The sequence below is a fragment of the Pseudophryne corroboree genome, chromosome 3, assembly GCF_028390025.1.
Source record: "Pseudophryne corroboree isolate aPseCor3 chromosome 3, aPseCor3.hap2, whole genome shotgun sequence".
Lineage (NCBI taxonomy): Eukaryota > Metazoa > Chordata > Amphibia > Anura > Myobatrachidae > Pseudophryne > Pseudophryne corroboree.
Genome location: NC_086446.1, coordinates 165,073,764 through 165,096,655, shown reverse-complemented (window position 1 = coordinate 165,096,655; position 22,892 = coordinate 165,073,764). Strand labels below are relative to the sequence as shown.

The 22,892-nt window shown below is 47.6% G+C and overlaps 1 long non-coding RNA gene across 1 annotated transcript in view; it reads right to left on the bottom strand.

Moving 5' to 3' along the window:
* Positions 1–4,590: 4,590 nt before the first annotated feature.
* LOC135057554 (uncharacterized) overlaps positions 4,591–22,892 on the bottom strand; it is an 87,218-nt gene continuing 68,916 nt past the window's right edge. The window contains exon 3 of the long non-coding RNA XR_010244198.1: positions 4,591–6,226. This is a non-coding gene — a long non-coding RNA (uncharacterized LOC135057554). The remainder of the gene's footprint in view (positions 6,227–22,892) is intronic.

Below are 22,892 nucleotides of genomic sequence, written 5' to 3'. Positions count from 1 at the left end.
AGATTTCTCTATGTTGACGAGGTTTACGGTTTACAGTTTATTGCTTACAATTAGTTAAATCTATACATGTATAATGATTACCGCATTATTTTCTCTCACTTTCATTATGCCTTTGGCGGTGGCTCCCTCACCCGCCCAACACCCGCTTCTGGCTGTTTGGCCTCTTGGGTTCCCAATCCTTAGATGGATCGGTTACTCCATTGTGGGTTTCTTTAATGTTATTATTGTTTTTTCTCCATGCTCTGTCCCTCTCTTTTTTCTCCTATCTCTCCCTCTCTTCTTTCGTTGACCATTCTGGACCCACCGCTCTCCATTATGATACATGTCTCTTATGACGTCCACCGGCAAAGTTAAAGTCGCATCGATCAACGCGAAGGGTCTCAATGTACCGGAGAAAAGAACATCCCTTTTAAGGTCCCTTTGGGCTGATAGAGTAGATGTTGCACTGGTCCAGGAGACGCATTTGAAAATTCCAGCTAAGAACCCTCCCTTGACTAACTACCGTTATCCCCAGGCCTTTTATAATAATAACCCAGACTCTAAATCAAAAGGTGTAGCGATAGTGTTCTCCAGGACTCTCCAGCTGTCAGACATATCAGTCCATAAGCTGATCCCGGGTCGACTCCTGATGATTCGTTGTAAAATATGCACGTGCCCATACACATTTATCGCACTTTACGCCCCAAACAAGGACCAGGTTCCATTTTTCCGCTCCGCCCTTTCCCAAATGGAGCCACTCCTTTCAGGGGTGGTTGTTCTAGGGGGTGATCTGAATTGGATAATGGATCCATCCTTAGATTCATCTTCTAACGCTCCCCGGACTTCCCAACGTCAATACCGACAGGTCAGACGACTGTTCCATGACCTCCAGCTGGCTGACTCCTGGAGGATTCTTCATCCCTCGGACAGAGATTACTCCTACTAATCTCCCCCACACAATGGTTACTCTCGCCTCGATTATTTATTTCTGAGTCATAGGCATCTCCCCTTACTAATAGACTCCTCCATAGGTTCGATAACCTGGTCTGACCATGCCCCAGTACATATGACGCTTTCGACCCCCCAGACTACCCCAGGTCAATGGACCTGGCATCTTAATGAGTCATTGCTGCAAGACCAATATTGCAGGGGTGAAATAGAAAAGGCCCTGGCTGAGTTCTTCTCCATAAATGATACCGACGATGTCTCAAAGATTACCCTGTGGGAAGCGCATAAATGCACCATACGGGGTAGGCTCATACAGTTGGGGACATTTGTGAAGAAGCAAAGGTCAGCACTAATCACCAAACTATTAGATCGACTCCACCACCTCGAGTCCTTGCACAAAGCGACTCTATCGGAGACTGACTACCTAGAACTACTTGATACACGGGCCCAACTAAAGAAAACCCTTACTGATAGTATCCAACTTTCAGTCCGTAAATGCAACTCCAAAATCTACCAATGGGGTAATAAACCTGGTCGCCTCCTGGCCCAGGCTCTTAAGGCCCAACGCTCCTCTTTGTATATTAACAATGTAAAGGACCTCGGGAATGCTCTCCGATTCAAAACCCCTGAAATTGCTGCATGCTTCAAACAGTATTACTCCCTCTTATATAATTTGGAGAACCGACCTGATGGCACCGCCTCCCCTTACGACTTTTTACAGGCGAAGACATATCTAGAAAAAGTGTCCTAAGCCGTCCTATCACCTTCAGATAGGGAAGCACTGGAACTACCTTTTACCCAGCAAGAACTGGAGACTGCCCTGACCTTGACACCCTCTGGCAAGAGTCCAGGGCCGGACGGCTTCACTCTCACCTACTATAAACAATTCAAAGACCTCACCTCCCCTTATCTTCTCCAAGCCTTTAACTCAATCTCCACAGATACCCATTTCTCCAGCCAGTCCTTGGAGGCTCACATTTCTGTTCTACCCAAGTCCGGTAAAGACCCCTCGGTGTGTTCCAGTTATAGACCCATATCTATTCTAAACGTCGATGTCAAGCTTTTCGCAAAACTAATGGCAAATAGACTGAATGTATTCCTGCCTACCCTAATCCACAACGACCAGGTGGGTTTTGTCCCGAACCGCGAGGCTAAGGACAATACCACTAAGGTGCTGAGCCTAATTCATATAGCATCCCAGGGTGGTCCTCCCACTGTGCTGCTATCCACCGACGCCGAAAAGGCTTTTGATAGGGTCAGTTGGGGTTTTATGAGGTCTGTACTGGGGCACATTGGATTGGGTCCCCATGCGCTTGACAGAATAATGGGACTTTATAGATCACCCACAGCCCGGGTCCGAGTAAATGGATCTTTATCAGACCCCTTTTCCATAAGTAACGGGACACGACAGGGCTGCCCACTATCCCCGTTACTCTTTGTCCTCTGTATCGAAGCTTTTGCTAGAGCTATTAGGGCCAATGATCGCATTACTGGCCTGAAGGTTGGTGATACAGAGCACAAACTTTCCCTGTTTGCTGATGATTTATTAGCTACAATAACGCACCCGGTTTCCTCCCTCCCTCACCTTATGTAGGAGCTATTCCATTTCGGAGCACTCTCCAACTTTAAGATCAACATGTCCAAATCCTGCGCCCTGAACATCTCCACCCCCCCGACACAGTAGCCAAACTTAAGCGATCCTTCCCCTTTACCTGGAATGCCTCCCACCTGTCCTACTTGGGAATACAGCTGCCAAGCAATCTGTCTTGTTTGTACACTTTAAATTTTGCCCCCATTCTTCGAACACTCAGGGCTGATTATAGCAGATGGTACCTCAAACCACTCTCTTGGCTGGGGAGGGTGAATGTTGTAAAGATGAACACTCTCCCCAAACTACTCTACAAACTACAGGCCCTCCCCATACGGATCCCAGACTCCTGGTTCAAGTCCATCCAACTCTTGATACAACAATTTATCTGGTCTCGGAGACGGCCTAGAATCAGCCGGTCCACTATGATTCGCCCCACCCGAAGTGGCGGTTTCCAGTTACCTGATATCAGAGGCTACTATTGGGCAATATTGCTCAATAGAGTTCTGGATTGGACGAGGAGTCGAGACAGAAAGCAATGGGTGGCTATAGAGGGGCTTTATATGCAACAATTCCCAGAGATCTTCCCCTGGCTCCCCTCCCTCCCCAAGCCCCCCTCCCCTCACCCAACTATCACCGCGACCCTTTCCTTTTGGAAAAAAGTGCGCCGCTGGCCCTTCCTCTCTTCCGATTTTGGCCCATTGACCTCTTTTCTAGCTAACCCCGACTTCCTACCCGGCTTAACATCCTCCCATTATCGCGACTGGGCCCTTGAGGGTCTCTTTAGGGTAGGCCAGTTGGCAGTCTCCTCAGGAGTTAAACAGTTCTCGGAAGTACGATCTAAATGGGAAATCCCACAACAAGACTTCTGGAAATATTTACAGCTTAGACACTTTCTGCACTCTGAACGCAGATATCTCCAGGCCTCACGAGAATTAACACAGTTCGAGAGGCTGTGCGTCGCTACATGCACCCCCCAGCACACTGTCTCCTCACTTTACAGATTATTGCAGAATCCAGGTGCTCAGAAGCCCACACCCTTCCAGCTGGCCTGGAAAAGGGATCTCGGGATTCCCCTAACAGACAAAGACTGGCGGATGATATTCCTGAAATCCCATAAAAGTTCAGTCTGTATACAAGTTAGGGAAACTCAATATAAACTCTTAATGAGATGGTACAGACACCCCTCTCTCCTCCACTTCATGTATCCTGGAGTGACGGACAGATGTTGGAGATGTCTTAACGCCACAGGCTCCCTAATGCACATCTGGTGGAACTGTCCCCTACTAAGACCATTCTGGGCTGATGTTATATCCATTTCTCAAGACATACTTCATGCTCCTGTCCCTACCGACCCGGCCTTTTGGTTGCTTTCCCACTCCTCAATTTCACTGGCTCTGCACAAAACATCATTACTCCGCCACCTGTCTAATGCTGCGCGGGCAGTTATTCCCACTCTATGGAGATCTCCATCCCCGCCCACAAGGAAACTATGGTTTACTAGAATTAGTTATTATATGAATATGGAAAACATCCTCCTAGTTTCCAGAGACAAACTCTTAGAGTTCATGACCACTTGGTTACCCTGGATAGACTATACGTCCTCCAAAGACTACAAAGATTACGTCTATGCTACCAAATGACTTAGCCACGCAGCTGATCGAATGGAGAGACTGTACTGCACCTCCCCCTCAATACGAAAGCCCCCCAGATTTGGTCACACTATGTTCTTTCCCTCTTATTTCCTTCATTTCATACTTCTCTCTTTTCTATAACTTTTCCACAATGTTACTTAAGATACCACGATTGCATTATTGTATGGATAGATAGCGAATGGACACCATATTGACACTATAGAATAGCCTACTAATGCCAGTACATGTACCAACCCCAAGCGCTTGGGGTGATACGCTACCCTACTCTTTAAGGCTATGATGTAATAGACCTTCATTGTATGTCCTGACGATTTCTTTCTTTTTCTGTCAAAACGTGATGTAATCCTTACATTATCCTAAATAAAAACAGATTATACAAAAAAAAACTAACAAGGTATACACAATAAAATATAGTAATGCTGCAAATCTTTATTGTAGCAGATAGGCACACTGCTCTAAATACAGTTTCATTTGGGCGCTGAATGCCCATGAGAGCAGAAGTACATGGGACGCCTCGTTAGGAACGAGTGGTGGTAAGGGATTGTGGTTGTGGCACATCTATAGCAGCTGTTGATAAACCCTTATCAATATTCAAAGTGCCAGATTTCAAATATAATTTTTTTTTAATTAATCCTATTGCCAAACCCTACCCAATACAGAGTGCATTAACACATATACAACAAACAGGTATATTCTACAATTGCGTTTTGGGGGCGTGGCCGGACCGTGCAGGTGGCGGGCTGCAGCGCCTGAGCGACGTAACATGTAGCTGCTGCGACCATGGGCAGCGACGAGCAACTCCCGTTCAACCTCAGGATCTGCACTGGCCGGGAGTTTCTCCACAAGTACAAAAGCAGCGCCGCTGTGCAATGCTTTTGGACTTGTGCGGGGGAGGGGGTGGGCTAGCACTGTGCTGTGCGTCCTCCTGCATGTCTGGGAACATGATCGTAGCTGTGCTAAATTTAGCACAGCTACGATCAACTCAGAATGACCCCCTTAGTGCTAGGTCTCCTACTACAGTTCAGGACAGTGGGATACAGGGAGACTTAACCCCACTTCCAGGATCGATCAATACATTAACGCTGAGTGGCCTCACCTGCCTATCTTTTACGCTTATCTCTGATGAAAACCCACTAAATTTCCAGGAGTTTCTACTGATGCACCTGTGTATAATGCCCAGATGTATGCTTTGGCTCATATATTGTGTGTGAATCTGTCTCTGGTGCTAGCTAGTGCCACTTCAGCCATTTAGCTCACCACACGTCCCTGGAGTGGATCCAGACGCTATTAGTGTACACAACGGCCATGTGAACCTACAGTGAACACAAATGCCCAAGTGAACACCGACGCACTAGTCATACAGCGGACTATGCTGCGACTGGGTCTTTTAAGATACAGCCTCTCATATGGAAACAGGTCATAAACTGGGGAGGGGCAACCAGGAGAGTGTCTTACTCCCCACTGCGGACATCAACCCTAGGGATCGCAGCCTCAGACTAACCCTGGAGACTATGATCCCTGAGGCCTAGCGCTGGAGCACCCAAGGTGGCAGCCTCAACAGCGACTGTTTGGTAGCATCCATCCCAAAGCAGTGCTGCTGTGTCTCGTGTTTTCCCTCCTAAGCGGAACCCATGCCTTACCTTCTCCCCGTGCTCCGGCCATAGCCTGGTAACGTCTGCACTACCTGCTAGTATATCCTACACAGATGCCCGCCAAAAAACACTGTACACGTGGGTAAGCGTTGTTGTGACCCAGCAGAGAATTGTTGGAGCGACTCTAAATGGTACGCATAGGACGCTTTTTAGAAAGATCACGCCAAAAAACAAAAACAAAAAAAATACTATAAAAATGAAATAAAAAGCTTATGGCTGCTATAAAACCAGTAGCCCATTGACCATGGTCTGCCTCCTGCCGCTCCAAACAAACTGAATTGCCTGAGCAAGGAGGCGGGGATATAGGGGACTGGCCTGGTGCATTCTGGGAGGCCAAAAGCTTTGATCAATGGTGCCAATCCGCTGTTGATACATCATATCCCACTGTTTATCCTGCGGATAACCTGTGTACCCAGAAAGAGAAAACACGGATAGCATCAGTAAAAGTGATTTCAGAACACACTTCAATCCCTGCCACATTTAACCTAAATGCAAGAGTTTACCGACTTACATGAGCAAATGGCTAAAGGTTCACAATAACTTACCTGGCATACTAATCTGCCATTTAAAATAGCAAACACGTATAACACTTTTCCCACAAAAAAGCCAGGTCCAACCTGGGTTTTCAGAGACGGTTACAACCATGGCCAAAGAACGTTTACCCTGCACCTAGGTTATTCCCAGGTTGGCCCCATTTACACCGAGCCCGTGTCTGCCCTGCATGTCACTCAGACACTCCCTTGAGGCAGTCCTCTACATATACAGACAATCAGCATCTTTTAAGCATAACTCAGGTCATGACGTTTACACAGCACACTTCCCCAGGTCATATTCTGGTTGATAACAGGGTGGGATTCACAGGTCACTTGAGTTGGGTTATTTTTAACTGACTCTTTTACACAGCAATATGCCGGGGTGGTGACTTCAACAGTGACGCGTGCGTAGGTGGCACTTGGAGATGATCTCCAAGTGCCACCTCTTCTTATAGCGTAAAATTGTAATGGGTTGCATAGACCCGGCTTACCCGTTCACACCTCAATGCAAGACAGGTTGAATTAGTGTTCAACCCTGGTAGCTACCAGACTTGAAATAATCATGGTTGCTCGACATGGTATCTCAACTGGCCCTTTTCAGACTGCACATCAACGTGGATTTATGTGCAATAACCCAGATTTTTGTGGCAGACTGAAAGGGGTATTGCAATGAACCACAAGCCAGATAGATCAAGCAATAAACAAGGTTACTGATGAAGTGGAAAAGGGGTCTTACATGGTTTACTTAACCTGAATGCAATTTGGTTCAGGGAACAATTAAACTACTTGGTATACCAGTTACAAAGGGTTGGTGCCAGAATACTGGCGGTCAGGAGACCAACGCCGGAATGCCAACTGAGAACACAGCAAGTCCCCTTGCGGTATCGCTGCACACAATACGCATCAGGCACGGTGGCGTGCTTCGCTAACCACACTCTTATTCCCCCTTGGGTGGTGGCATGGATCACCACATGAGTGGTAATACGGGGCGGCAGTAGGGATACCAATTACATACCATTACAAATTCATGGTGGTTTCATGGAACACATACCTAGCTAACGTGGGGAAAACGTAACTGTTTTAGGAGGGCACTTACCTTAAAGGCATACTTAGCTAGAGATGAGCGCCTGAAATTTTTCGGGTTTTGTGTTTTGGTTTTGGGGTCGGTTCCGCGGCCGTGTTTTGGGTTCGAACGCGTTTTGGCAAAACCTCACCGAATTTTTTTTGTCGGATTCGGGTGTGTTTTGGATTCGGGTGTTTTTTTCAAAAAACACTAAAAAACAGCTTAAATCATAGAATTTGGGGGTCATTTTGATCCCAAAGTATTATTAACCTCAAAAACCATAATTTACACTCATTTTCAGTCTATTCTGAATACCTCACACCTCACAATATTATTTTTAGTCCTAAAATTTGCACCGAGGTCGCTGTGTGAGTAAGATAAGCGACCCTAGTGGCCGACACAAACACCGGGCCCATCTAGGAGTGGCACTGCAGTGTCACGCAGGATGTCCCTTCCAAAAAACCCTCCCCAAACAGCACATGACGCAAAGAAAAAAAGAGGCGCAATGAGGTAGCTGTGTGAGTAAGATTAGCGACCCTAGTGGCCGACACAAACACCGGGCCCATCTAGGAGTGGCACTGCAGTGTCACGCAGGATGGCCCTTCCAAAAAACCCTCCCCAAACAGCACATGACGCAAAGAAAAAAAGAGGCGCAATGAGGTAGCTGTGTGAGTAAGATTAGCGACCCTAGTGGCCGACACAAACACCGGGCCCATCTAGGAGTGGCACTGCAGTGTCACGCAGGATGTCCCTTCCAAAAAACCCTCCCCAAACAGCACATGACGCAAAGAAAAAAAGAGGCGCAGTGAGGTAGCTGTGTGAGTAAGATTAGCGACCCTAGTGGCCGACACAAACACCGGGCCCATCTAGGAGTGGCACTGCAGTGTCACGCAGGATGTCCCTTCCAAAAAACCCTCCCCAATCAGCACATGATGCAAAGAAAAAGAAAAGAAAAAAGAGGTGCAAGATGGAATTGTCCTTGGGCCCTCCCACCCACCCTTATGTTGTATAAACAAAACAGGACATGCACACTTTAACCAACCCATCATTTCAGTGACAGGGTCTGCCACACGACTGTGACTGATATGACGGGTTGGTTTGGACCCCCCCAAAAAAGAAGCAATTAATCTCTCCTTGCACAAACTGGCTCTACAGAGGCAAGATGTCCACCTCATCATCACCCTCCGATATATCACCGTGTACATCCCCCTCCTCACAGATTATCAATTCGTCCCCACTGGAATCCACCATCTCAGCTCCCTGTGTACTTTGTGGAGGCAATTGCTGCTGGTCAATGTCTCCGCGGAGGAATTGATTATAATTCATTTTAATGAACATCATCTTCTCCACATTTTCTGGATGTAACCTCGTACGCCGATTGCTGACAAGGTGAGCGGCGGCACTAAACACTCTTTCGGAGTACACACTTGTGGGAGGGCAACTTAGGTAGAATAAAGCCAGTTTGTGCAAGGGCCTCCAAATTGCCTCTTTTTCCTGCCAGTATAAGTACGGACTGTGTGACGTGCCTACTTGGATGTGGTCACTCATATAATCCTCCACCATTCTATCAATGTTGAGAGAATCATATGCAGTGACAGTAGACGACATGTCCGTAATCGTTGTCAGGTCCTTCAGTCCGGACCAGATGTCAGCATCAGCAGTCGCTCCAGACTGCCCTGCATCACCGCCAGCGGGTGGGCTCGGAATTCTGAGCCTTTTCCTCGCACCCCCAGTTGCGGGAGAATGTGAAGGAGGAGATGTTGACAGGTCGCGTTCCGCTTGACTTGACAATTTTGTCACCAGCAGGTCTTTCAACCCCAGCAGACTTGTGTCTGCCGGAAAGAGAGATCCAAGGTAGGCTTTAAATCTAGGATCGAGCACGGTGGCCAAAATGTAGTGCTCTGATTTCAACAGATTGACCACCCGTGAATCCTTGTTAAGCGAATTAAGGGCTCCATCCACAAGTCCCACATGCCTAGCGGAATCGCTCCGTGTTAGCTCCTCCTTCAATGTCTCCAGCTTCTTCTGCAAAAGCCTGATGAGGGGAATGACCTGACTCAGGCTGGCAGTGTCTGAACTGACTTCACGTGTGGCAAGTTCAAAGGGCATCAGAACCTTGCACAACGTTGAAATCATTCTCCACTGCGCTTGAGACAGGTGCATTCCACCTACTATATCGTGCTCAATTGTATAGGCTTGAATGGCCTTTTGCTGCTCCTCCACCCTCTGAAGCATATAGAGGGTTGAATTCCACCTCGTTACCACTTCTTGCTTCAGATGATGGCAGGGCAGGTTCAGTAGTTTTTGGTGGTGCTCCAGTCTTCTGTACGTGGTGCCTGTACGCCGAAAGTGTCCCGCAATTCTTCTGGCCACCGACAGCATCTCTTGCACGCCCCTGTCGTTTTTTAAAAAATTCTGCACCACCAAATTCAAGGTATGTGCAAAACATGGGACGTGCTGGAATTTGCCCATATTTAATGCACACACAATATTGCTGGCGTTGTCCGATGCCACAAATCCACAGGAGAGTCCAATTGGGGTAAGCCATTCCGCGATGATCTTCCTCAGTTGCCGTAAGAGGTTTTCAGCTGTGTGCGTATTCTGGAAAGCGGTGATACAAAGCGTAGCCTGCCTAGGAAAGAGTTGGCGTTTGCGAGATGCTGCTACTGGTGCCGCCGCTGCTGTTCTTGCGGCGGGAGTCCATACATCGTCATCTACCCAGTGGGCTGTCACAGTCATATAGTCCTGACCCTGCCCTGCTCCACTTGTCCACATGTCCGTGGTTAAGTGGACATTGGGTACAACTGCATTTTTTAGGACACTGGTGAGTCTTTTTCTGACGTCCGTGTACATTCTCGGTATCGCCTGCCTAGAGAAGTGGAACCTAGATGGTATTTGGTAACGGGGGCACACTGCCTCAATAAATTGTCTAGTTCCCTGTGAACTAACGGCGGATACCGGACGCACGTCTAACACCAACATAGTTGTCAAGGCCTCAGTTATCCGCTTTGCAGTAGGATGACTGCTGTGATATTTCATCTTCCTCGCAAAGGACTGTTGAACAGTCAATTGCTTACTGGAAGTAGTACAAGTGGGCTTACGACTTCCCCTCTGGGATGACCATCGACTCCCAGCGGCAACAACAGCAGCGCCAGCAGCAGTAGGCGTTACACGCAAGGATGCATCGGAGGAATCCCAAGCAGGAGAGGACTCGTCAGAATTGCCAGTGACATGGCCTGCAGGACTATTGGCATTCCTGGGGAAGGAGGAAATTGACACTGAGGGAGTTGGTGGGGTGGTTTGCGTGAGCTTGGTTACAAGAGGAAGGGATTTACTGGTCAGTGGACTGCTTCCGCTGTCACCCAAAGTTTTTGAACTTGTCACTGACTTATTATGAATGCGCTGCAGGTGACGTATAAGGGAGGATGTTCCGAGGTGGTTAACGTCCTTACCCCTACTTATTACAGCTTGACAAAGGGAACACACGGCTTGACACCTGTTGTCCGCATTTCTGGTGAAATACCTCCACACCGAAGAGCTGATTTTTTTGGTATTTTCACCTGGCATGTCAATGGCCATATTCCTCCCACGGACAACAGGTGTCTCCCCGGGTGCCTGACTTAAACAAACCACCTCACCATCAGAATCCTCCTGGTCAATTTCCTCCCCAGCGCCAGCAACACCCATATCCTCCTCATCCTGGTGTACTTCAACACTGACATCTTCAATCTGACTATCAGGAACTGGACTGCGGGTGCTCCTTCCAGCACTTGCAGGGGGCGTGCAAATGGTGGAAGGCGCATGCTCTTCACGTCCAGTGTTGGGAAGGTCAGGCATCGCAACCGACACAATTGGACTCTCCTTGTGGATTTGGGATTTCGAAGAATGCACAGTTCTTTGCTGTGCTGCTTTTGCCAGCTTGAGTCTTTTCATTTTTCTAGCGAGAGGCTGAGTGCTTCCATCCTCATGTGAAGCTGAACCACTAGCCATGAACATAGGCCAGGGCCTCAGCCGTTCCTTGCCACTCCGTGTCGTAAATGGCATATTGGCAAGTTTACGCTTCTCCTCCGACAATTTTATTTTAGGTTTTGGAGTCCTTTTTTTTCTGATATTTGGTGTTTTGGATTTGACATGCTCTGTACTATGACATTGGGCATCGGCCTTGGCAGACGACGTTGCTGGCATTTCATCGTCTCGGCCATGACTAGTGGCAGCAGCTTCAGCACGAGGTGGAAGTGGATCTTGATCTTTCCCTAATTTTGGAACCTCAACATTTTTGTTCTCCATATTTTAATAGGCACAACTAAAAGGCACCTCAGGTAAACAATGGAGATGGATACTAGTATACAATTATGGACTGCCTGCCGAGTGCAGACACAGAGGTAGCCACAGCCGTGAACTACCGTACTGTACTGTGTCTGCTGCTAATATAGACTGGTTGATAAAGAGATAGTATACTCGTAACTAGTATGTATGTATAAAGAAAGAAAGAAAAACCACGGTTAGGTGGTATATACAATTATGGACGGGCTGCCGAGTGCCGACACAGAGGTAGCCACAGCCGTGAACTACCGCACTGTACTGTGTCTGCTGCTAATATATAGACTGGTTGATAAAGAGATAGTATACTCGTAACTAGTATGTATGTATAAAGAAAGAAAAAAAAACCACGGTTAGGTGGTATATACAATTATGGACGGGCTGCCGAGTGCCGACACAGAGGTAGCCACAGCCGTGAACTACCGCACTGTACTGTGTCTGCTGCTAATATAGACTGGTTGATAAAGAGATAGTATACTCGTAACTAGTATGTATGTATAAAGAAAGAAAAAAAAACCACGGTTAGGTGGTATATACAATTATGGACGGGCTGCCGAGTGCCGACACAGAGGTAGCCACAGCCGTGAACTACCGCACTGTACTGTGTCTGCTGCTAATATAGACTGGTTGATAAAGAGATAGTATACTCGTAACTAGTATGTATGTATAAAGAAAGAAAGAAAAACCACGGTTAGGTGGTATATACAATTATGGACGGGCTGCCGAGTGCCGACACAGAGGTAGCCACAGCCGTGAACTACCGCACTGTACTGTGTCTGCTGCTAATATAGACTGGTTGATAAAGAGATAGTATACTCGTAACTAGTATGACTATAAAGAAAGAAAAAAAAACCACGGTTAGGTGGTATATACAATTATGGACGGGCTGCCGAGTGCCGACACAGAGGTAGCCACAGCCGTGAACTACCGCACTGTACTGTGTCTGCTGCTAATATAGACTGGTTGATAAAGAGATAGTATACTACTAATATTATATATACTGGTGGTCAGGTCACTGGTCACTAGTCACACTGGCAGTGGCACTCCTGCAGCAAAAGTGTGCACTGTTTAATTTTAATATAATATTATGTACTCCTGGCTCCTGCTATAACCTATAACTGGCACTGCAGTGCTCCCCAGTCTCCCCCACAATTATAAGCTGTGTGAGCTGAGCACAGTCAGATATATATATACATTGATGCAGCACACTGGGCTGAGCAGTGCACACAGATATGGTATGTGACTGAGTCACTGTGTGTATCGTTTTTTTCAGGCAGAGAACGGATATATTAAATAAAACAAACAACTGCACTGTCTGGTGGTCACTGTGGTCGTCAGTCACTAAACTCTGCACTCTCTTCTACAGTATCACAGCCTCAGGTCAATCTCTCTCTCTCTCTCTCAACCCTAATCTAAATGGAGAGGACGCCAGCCACGTCCTCTCCCTATCAATCTCAATGCACGTGTGAAAATGGCGGCGACGCGCGGCTCCTTATATAGAATCCGAGTCTCGCGAGAATCCGACAGCGTCATGATGACGTTCGGGCGCGCTCGGGTTAACCGAGCAAGGCGGGAGGATCCGAGTCTGCTCGGACCCGTGAAAAAAACATGAAGTTCGTGCGGGTTCGGATTCAGAGAAACCGAACCCGCTCATCTCTAATACTTACCCCTAATGCAAATGTTTATAGAACACACTGGCTTACAGTTTTGTTAAAGATAAGTTAACTAACTGCTAAAAAATAAATAAAATAAAAAATAAGAAGAAGTTATGGTAGACTTACATTTGTTCACTCTCTTTCTTCAAAGTTCATAAGGGCCACAGGGAGACAATGTGGTGTAAAATGACTGGGCAGCAAACAATTACATTTTTAGGTATGCCAAGATGCTCAGATCCTTCACCACTATACCCCGCCTCCCTGCTCAGGCTACTCTGTTTTGTCAACAAAAACAAAGCAGGAGCAGGATAGGAGAGAAGGAAGAAGTAGCAAACAAAAGAACACACAATCACGAACAGGAGGTGACCGGTGAACAAGGAAAATATACACATAGAAGCCATGTACGTCAGGGAGTGTGCCCTGTGGATCTCGGATAAAGAGTTAACCAAGGTAAGTCTATAATAATTCTTTTCTTCTGGTTCCATAAGGCTCCACAGGGAGACAATGGAGATGTCCAAAAGCAGTTCAAAGGAGGGGACGCTCATGATGGGATAGGAGAATCCTGCATCCAAATGAAGCATAGTAGGAAGCAAATGTATCAAAGGCATAGAACCTGAGAAATGTGTGGACAGAGCAGCACATAGATGACTTACACAATTGTTTGACAGACACACCACAACGTGCTGCCCATGAAGGACCCACAGAGCAAGTACAATGAGCAGAGACTGTAGCCGGGACAGTAAGGTAAGCCTGCTTGTACGCCTGCGAGTCATGCAAAGCCATCTGGCCGGAGTGTTTTTCTGCAGGACAGCACATATTGTGGAAGCCCTAGAGGACAAAGAGGGAATCCAATATCCGTAGCGAACTGGTACAATCCACGTAGATTAAATAAATAAAAAAGGAGCATGGATCACATCGAGGAAGGCCTCCACTACTGAGAGCTCCAGGTAGAGGAAAGGCAGTACCACATTTTACAAGGTGGAAATGGTAAACTAACTTGGGATGGATAAAACAGGCAAAGTTCAAAGGACAGCCCTGTCCCAATGAAAAAAAAAACAAAAAACCACACACATAGACCAGAAAAGGGAGAGCAAAAGGGGTGCGCAAACAAATCTGACACCATTCAGGCAGGTGCAATAGCCAGAAGGTATAGTCTTTTCAGTTAGCCACTTGAGATCCTCTGAATAGAGGAGGTTCAAACAGAGGCTCATAAAGCACTTTGAGAACTACTGACAAATCACATGGAGCCACTGGAGGGAGAAAGGTAGGCTGAAAAAAAATGAGGACATTCTGGAGAAAGGTGCGAACATACGGCAGTGGAGCAATTCTGCTCTGGAACAAGACTGATAGAGCAGAGATGTGCACTTTGATGTCAGGCGGGGTCTGAGATACCATACAGCTTGAAGAAAAGCAAGGATCCAGAACCCACCCCACCCCCCCACCCCCCAAAAAAACCCACCACATAGGGTCATAGTGTTGGGAAACACACCATTGGAAGTACGTGTGCCACACCCAGTAATAGATACAGGCAGAGGAGGGCTTACGCACCATGAGCATATGAACCACAGAACGAGATAAACCTTTGGACCTTAAGAATGGACTCAAGATCCACGCCGTCAAATGCAGATGGGTAAGCTCAGAGAGTGTAGACAAGGACCATGAGAGAATAGGTATAGTCGTAGAGGACGTGGAATGAGCGCGTCTATGTAGAGACTCTGTAGACCAGGGAACCAATGAAAACGGAGTCATGCCGGAGCTACCAAAAGGACAGTGCATCCTTGCTTTAACTACAGAAGAAAAAAAATACGCGGAAGGGTGACTGGAAGCAAGACGTACAGAAGAGGGAAGGTCCACCTCACAGCCAGGGCATACACAAAGGCTGCTTTGGGTCTGTTGTCCTGGACCCGTACACGGGAACCTTGTGTTTGTTTGTGTCGGGAGGCCATGAGCTACACGTCTGGCTGGCCCCATTTGTAAACCAGGAGCTGGAGAGTCTGTGGGTGTAGAGACCACTCACTGGTGTGTAAGTTGTGACGGCTGAGGAAGTCCGCTTCCCAGTTGAGAATCCCTAGGATAATGTGAACTACTTCCTGCATTGCCAAACAATGGTTAAGACTAAAGCTGGTTACAACCTGAAGCAATGTTAATAAAAATTGGAGCAACATATAGCTTATATTATTGATCAGTGTGTCCCTAGGATTGGGCCCTCCCATGCCTTCTTTTATTTATTACCGTGCGAGTGGTGGTGAGAGGTTTACCCAAACAATGTGTACCTAGCATTTGTGCTTTCATCACCTGAAGGTGGAGTGGGGGTGGGGGAACAAGGACAAGTTGGGAACTGTAGTTCTACCCAAAATAAAAATTAATCATTATAGCACTGTTTAACCTTTCATTCACATACCCAAAATTGGTCCTTATTCGCATGCTGGGGACCGCATAGCATGCATACCAGGGATGCTTTTGCAATGTAATTACGACCGCATTGCTGATGTGTGTAAGCCCCTGCCTCAGCGGCCAGGCTGCGAAGGCTGGCACAGCTCACCCATTTTTTCGGTCACAGCAGTTGCGTGTGACATCACGAAGATGTACCGAGCCCACTACAGTTTGTCAACCCAGCCGGTCAACGCCGATTCTACGCAACCAGAATACTGCACCGTTCCGCAAGAACCTCTGCCTGTCAATCAGGCAGAGATGTTCGCGTCAATGCGATGCAATCGCATTCTCCAGGCCGTGCACTGCAGAACGGGACATGCACAGGAGCTGCGATCACATGAAAATGCAGTGGCATCGCATTAGCCATCCAGCATGAATAAGGCTCATGTATGTGAGAAGAACCCAGGTGCAATTGTCAACAGGGCTTCTACACCAGGGTAGAGGTAAACATTTATTATGGCCCGATTCTCAAGGGAAAGCCACACTGGGGGTGTTTTGAATCATGGTGGTGGTATTAAGGGTGTGCGATCGCGTGTGTTGCAGAGCTGCACTAAAATCAGTTTGTGCAGTATCTGCACAGCCCAGGACTAATGGTGCCCATAAACTTATGCGATCCCCCGCAACATCGCACCAGCCGTTCAGGTGCGACGAAATCACACCTGAACTGACAAAGTGATTACCATGCAATAGATCGCATGGTAATCACGTGATGGGTGGGTGCAAATATTAAGTGCAGCACTTACTATCATGAGACGCGAGATTCGACCAGCGTGTGCGTGCGTCGCATGGTACCTTAAACGTGCATACAATCCTTCGATTTCTCTCACAGATGCAGTCGAAAACAGGATTTTAATACCTACCGGTAAATATTTTTCTCCTAGTCCGTAGAGGATGCTGGGGTCCACTTCAGTACCATGGGGTATAGACTGTTCCGCAGGAGCCATGGGCACTTTAAGACTTTTTCAGAGTGTGAACTGGCTCCTCCGTCCATGCCCCTTCTCCAGACCTCAGTATAGGAACTGTGCCCAGGGAGACAGACATTTAGAGAAAACGATTTACTTTTAATTTAACGGTGAAATTCATACCAGCTCACACCTCAACCATGCTGCACAACATGGCATTCAACATAACACATGCAACACGCTGAAAAAATGACCGTTACACAACACTTGTGTAACTACAAACTAGTGATGATCGGGTTCGGTTTCTCGGAATCTGAACCCCCCCCCCCCCCCCCCCCCGATCTTCACCCATTTTACATGGTTCCAAGGCAGACTCTGATCCTCCCGCCTTGCTCGGTTAACCCGAGTGCGCCCGAACGTCATCATCCCGCCGTCGGATTCTCACGAGATTCGTATTCTATATAAGGAGCCGCGCGTCGCCGCCATTTTCACTCGTGCATTGGAGATGATAGGGAGAGGACGTGCAGCGTTCTCAGTTTCTGTGTTCAGTGTGCTGCAAATATCTGTGCTCAGTGTGCTGAAAATATATCTGTGCTCAGTGTGCTGAAAAGATCTACATTCTCTTCCTGAAAAACGCTCCATATCTGTGCTGCATTGTAGTATAGGAGGACAGTGCAGAATTTTGCTGACCAGTGACCACCAGTATTATATAGCAGTATGGTACAGTAGTCCACTGCTCTACCTACCTCTGTGTTGTCAAGTATACTATCCATCCATACCTGTGGTGCATTTTAGTTGTGCGGAGTATATATAGGACAGTGCAGAATTTTGCTGACCACCAGTATATAATATATAGCAGTACGGTACAGTAGTCCACTGCTCTAACTACCTCTGTGTCGTCAAGTATACTATCCATCCATACCTGTGGTGCATTTTAGTTGTGCGCAGTATTATATAGTCGGAGGACAGTGCAGAATTTTGCTGACCACCAGTATATAATATATAGCAGTACGGTACAGTAGGCCTTTGCTATTGATATATTACTGGCATATAATTCCACACATTAAAAAATGAGCAAAAATGTGGAGGGTAAAATAGGGAAAGATCAAGATCCACTTCCACCTCGTGCTGAAGCTGCTGCCACTAGTCATGGCCGACACGATGAAATGCCATCAACGTCGTCTGCCAAGGCCGATGCCCAATGTCATAGTAGAGAGCATGTAAAATCCAAAAAACAAAAGTTCAGTAAAGTGACCCAAAAATCTAAATTAAAAGCGTCTGATGAGAAGCGTAAACTTGCCAATATGCCATTTACGACAGAGTGGCAAGGAACGGCTGAGGCTCTGGCCTATTTTCATGGCTAGTGGTTCAGATTCACATGAGGATGAAAGCACTCATCCTCTCGCTAGAAAAATGAAAAGACTTAAGCTGGCAAAAGCACAGCAAAGAACTGTGCGTTCTTCTAACTCACAAATCCCCAAGGAGAGTCCAATTGTGTCGGTTGCGATGCCTGACCTTCCCAACACTGGACGGGAAGAGGTGGTGCCTTCCACCATTTGCACGCCCTCTGCAAGTGCTGGAAGGAGCACCCGCAGTCCAGTTACTGATAGTCAAATTGAAGATGTCACTGTTGAAGTACACCAGGATGAGGATATGGGTGTTGCTAGTGCTGAGGAGGAAATTGACAAGGAGGATTCTGATGGTGAGGTTGTTTGTTTAAATCAGGCACCTGGGGAGACATCTGTTGTCCGTGGGACGATGTTATGCAGACCAGTGCCTGCAGGAAAGTACTGGTGTCAGAACTGTTATGCACTCCAGTGTCTGCAGGAATGTACTGGTGTTTGAACTGTTATGCAAAACAAATGGACTCACAGACAAACTGGGGAATATGACATAACGTACACAGAAGGTAATAGGGTAACAAAATACACACAAAGTGAACAGAGAAGCCCAGAGGCTAAGGAACTGGGTATCTCCCTTGTATTAGAACTGCACAGATGGAAAAAGCAAGATGTTGTGTTTTAATACGTAGAGAACCCGAAATGCTGTTGCTAAGGGTGTGGCAGTAAACTCCTTGGTCAGAGATGGAATGATAGACACAAGGAGAGTCTCCACAATCCTATTTCTCACTTGCAGTGCACAGGTTTTAGCTTACTGCCACTAAACTGACCCCTGACACCTAGCACAGTGAGACAGGATTAGACAGGCAAGTCTTAGAATACAGCCGCAAACTTGCTAAGTTCACAGAGTAGTAACAGAACCCCAGCAAGCTAAACGACTGACTCCAGTCTTACTGCTAGGTCTGGATTGGCAGAGTGTAATACCAAATCCCCAGGCCTATTTGCAGTAAGCAACAAACAAATACAAAGCTACACAGTACCGGCTAACTTTCATGAACTGACTAACCAACAAAGATTCAGCAGCATCTGCTTACCCTGAAAAGAGGCCTTATAAAGCAGGTGCTGTCCACGCCCCACTCAGACCTCACAGACTGTGAGCACAAAAACCAGCACCGGATCCCCTGCCGTGCACAGAGCCTATAACCACTGCACAGCAAAAGACCCGAACCGGAGTATCAGCTGCGCTCAGGTTACTCCACTAGCACTTGTCTCCCGGTTGCCATGAAGACGTGGCAGCACAGGGCAGGAGACCCTAACAGTACCCCCCCTCTGACGAGGGGTCAAAGAACCCCTACCACCGGGTTTATCGGGGAACTGCGAGAAGAAAGAGCGTATCAGTCTGGGGGCATGAAGATCACAACTGCGCACCCACGACCGCTCCTCCGGGCCATACCCCTTCCAGTGCACCAAAAATGACAGCCGACCCCGAACCACCTTGGAGTCAAGAATCCTTTCAACAACAAACTCCCTCTGGCCACGTATCAGAAGAGGGGAAGGTCTTCCACTGGAAGAAGGATTACTAATCGCCCGTTTTAAAAGGGAACAATGAAATGTTTTATTGATACCCAAAGAACGGGGCAGATCTAACTGAAATACCACCGGATTGATAACCCTGGTGATCTTATAAGGGCCGATGAACCGGGGGCCTAACTTATGAGATGGCTGTCTCAACTTCAAATTCTTGGCCCTCATTCCGAGTTGATCGGTCGCATTGCGAATTTAGCAGAGTTACACACGCTAAGCCGCCGCCTACTGGGAGTGAATCTTAGCTTCTTAAAATTGCGACCGATGTATTCGCAATATTGCGATTACTAACTACTTAGCAGTTTCTGAGTAGCTCCAGACTTACTCTGCCTGTGCGATCATTTCAGTGCTTGTCGTTCCTGGTTGACGTCACAAACACACCCAGCGTTCGCCCAGGCACTCCCACCGTTTCCCCGGCCACTCCTGCGTTTTTTCCGGAAACGGTAGCGTTTTCAGCCACACGCCCCTGAAACGCCGTGTTTCCGCCCAGTAACACCCATTTCCTGTCAATCACATTACGATCGCCGGAGCGAAGAAAAAGCCGTGAGTAAAATTACTTTCTTCATAGTAAAGTTACTTGGCGCAGTCGCAGTGCGAACATTGCGCATGCGTACTAAGCGGATTTTCACTGCGATGCGATGAAAAATACCGAGCGAACAACTCGGAATGAGGGCCCTTGGTAGACAACCAGACGAAGTCTCCTAATTTGAAGCTGCAGGGTCTTTTCCGCTTATCAAAAACCCTTTTGGTCACTAATGACACAGACACAAGGGCTTTCTTCACTTTCCGCCAAATACCTCTAAGGACCGAAACCACAGAGGAACCACCAGGCGTGGAGTCCAGGGGGTCAAAAGAATTGGCCTTAGGATGATGCCCATACACACAAAGGAAGGGAGAGATACCTGTAGCAGAGTGAGCCGCGTTGTTATAGGCAAACTCCGCCATGGACAGATGAGCAACCCAGTCAGTCTGACACTTGGAGACATAACACCTGAGGAACTGCTCCAAGGACTGGTTCACCCTTTCAGTCTGCCCATTAGACTGCGGATGGTAGCCTGACGACAAGCTGACAGAAATCTGGAGATCGGAACAAAATGCCCTCCAGAATTTGGCCACAAACTGGGATCCGCGGTCAGAGACCACATCAAGTGGCAACCCGTGGAGACGCACAACATGCAGCATAAATAATTCAGACAGGCGTCTGGCTGATGGCAGCCCAACCAGTGGAACGAAGTGCGCCATCTTCGAAAACCTGTCAACGACAACCCAGATGGCTGTCATCCCCGAGGATTTGGGCAAGTCCACTACAAAATCCATTGAAATGTGGGTCCATGGCTTAGATGGGATAGAGAGTGGATGTAATGGGCCAACAGGAACCCCTCTAGGAGTCTTATTTCGGGCACAGATGTCACATGCCCGAACCCACTGATCCACATCCTTAGCCACCGAGGGCCACCACACCGCCCTAGATAGCAACTCCCGAGTTCTGGCAATACCCGGGTGACCTGCCGACTTCTTGGCATGGAATTCCAGGAACACTCGCTGTCTTAACCTAGGAGGCACAAACAAAAGACCTACCGGAAGGTCTGGAGGAGCCTGCTCCTGTGCTCTAAGGACTAATGATAAGAGGTCCTGGGTAATGCCCACTTTAATACATGATGGGGAAACAATGGGCAACGGCTCCTCGGTGGTCTCCTGGATTGGAGCAAAACTCCGCGAGAGCGCATCAGCCTTGATGTTTTTTGACCCAGGGCGATATGTTATCAAAAAATTAAAGCGAGCAAAAAACAAAGCCCATCGTGCCTGCCTGGCATTGAGACGCTTCGCTGACTCTAAATATGCCAGATTCTTATGGTCAGTGAGAATTGAGACCACAAACTTAGCCCCCTCAAGCCAGTGTCTCCACTCCTCGAGTGCATCCTTAATAGCCAACAATTCCCGGTTACCCACGTCATAATTCATCTCGGCAGGCGAAAATTTACGGGAAAAGTAAGCACAGGGATGAAGGCGATTATCAGACACTCCCATCTGAGAAAGCACTGCCCCAATACCCATCTCAGAGGCATCCACCTCCACCACAAAAGGACGCTCTGAATCTGGGTGTCGCAGCACCTTGGCCGAAACAAATGCCCTTTTGAGACGGGCAAAAGCCGCTTTAGCCTCACAAGACCAGTGAGCAACATCCGCCCCTTTCTTAGTGAGTGCCACCAAGGGCGCCACTATAGACGAAAATCCAGCGATAAATCGTCTATAAAAATTTGCAAAGCCCAGGAAACGCTGAAGCGCCTTCAAACTAGTGGGCTGCACCCAATCCAGGACTGCCTGTACCTTGGAACCCTCCATTTGGAAACCTTCTGGGGAGATAATATATCCTAGAAATGCGATTTGCTGAACTTCAAATTCGCACTTCTCCAGCTTCGCCCCAAGCCGGTGGTCTCTGAGTTTCTGGAGGACTAAGCGTACATGCTTCCGATGTTCCTCCAGGGAATGGGAGAAGATTAGGATGTCATCTAAGTATACAACTAAGAATCTATCCAAATATTCCCTGAGCACATCATTCATGAAATCCTGGAAGACTGTCGGGGCATTACAGAGCCCAAAAGGCATCACCAAATATTCATAATGCCCTGAGTGGGTATTAAAGGCAGTCTTCCATTCATCCCCCTCTCTTATTCGGATTAGATTGTACGCACCGCGTAGGTCAATCTTAGAAAAAATGGTGGCAGTACGAAGCTGGTCAAACAAGACCGAAATGAGAGGCAGTGGGTATGAGTTTTTAATCGTGATACGGTTCAATTCCCTGAAGTCGATGCAGGGTCGCAACGAACCGTCCTTTTTACCCACGAAGAAGAACCCCGACCCAACTGGAGACTGTGAAGGTCTGATAAATCCCTTAGCCAAGTTCTCCTGAATGTACTCTGCCATAGCCTGAGTCTCAGGACGTGACAGGGAGTACAACCTGCTCTTGGGAAGCTTAGCATTTGGCAACAAATCAATGGCACAGTCATAGGGGCGATGGGGAGGTAGTACCTCTGCAACTTTTTTGGAGAACACGTCCGCAAAATCTGCATAACACCCTGGCAATCCTGGCAAACTTAGCTGCGAGAGCCTGACTGGAAGGCTCAAGCAACTCCTGAAACAATCAGTACCCCAACTAAGAATCTCCCCAGAGACCCAGTCAAATTGAGGATTGTGGGACCTTAACCAGGGTAACCCCAACACCAATGGGGCAAAAGTACA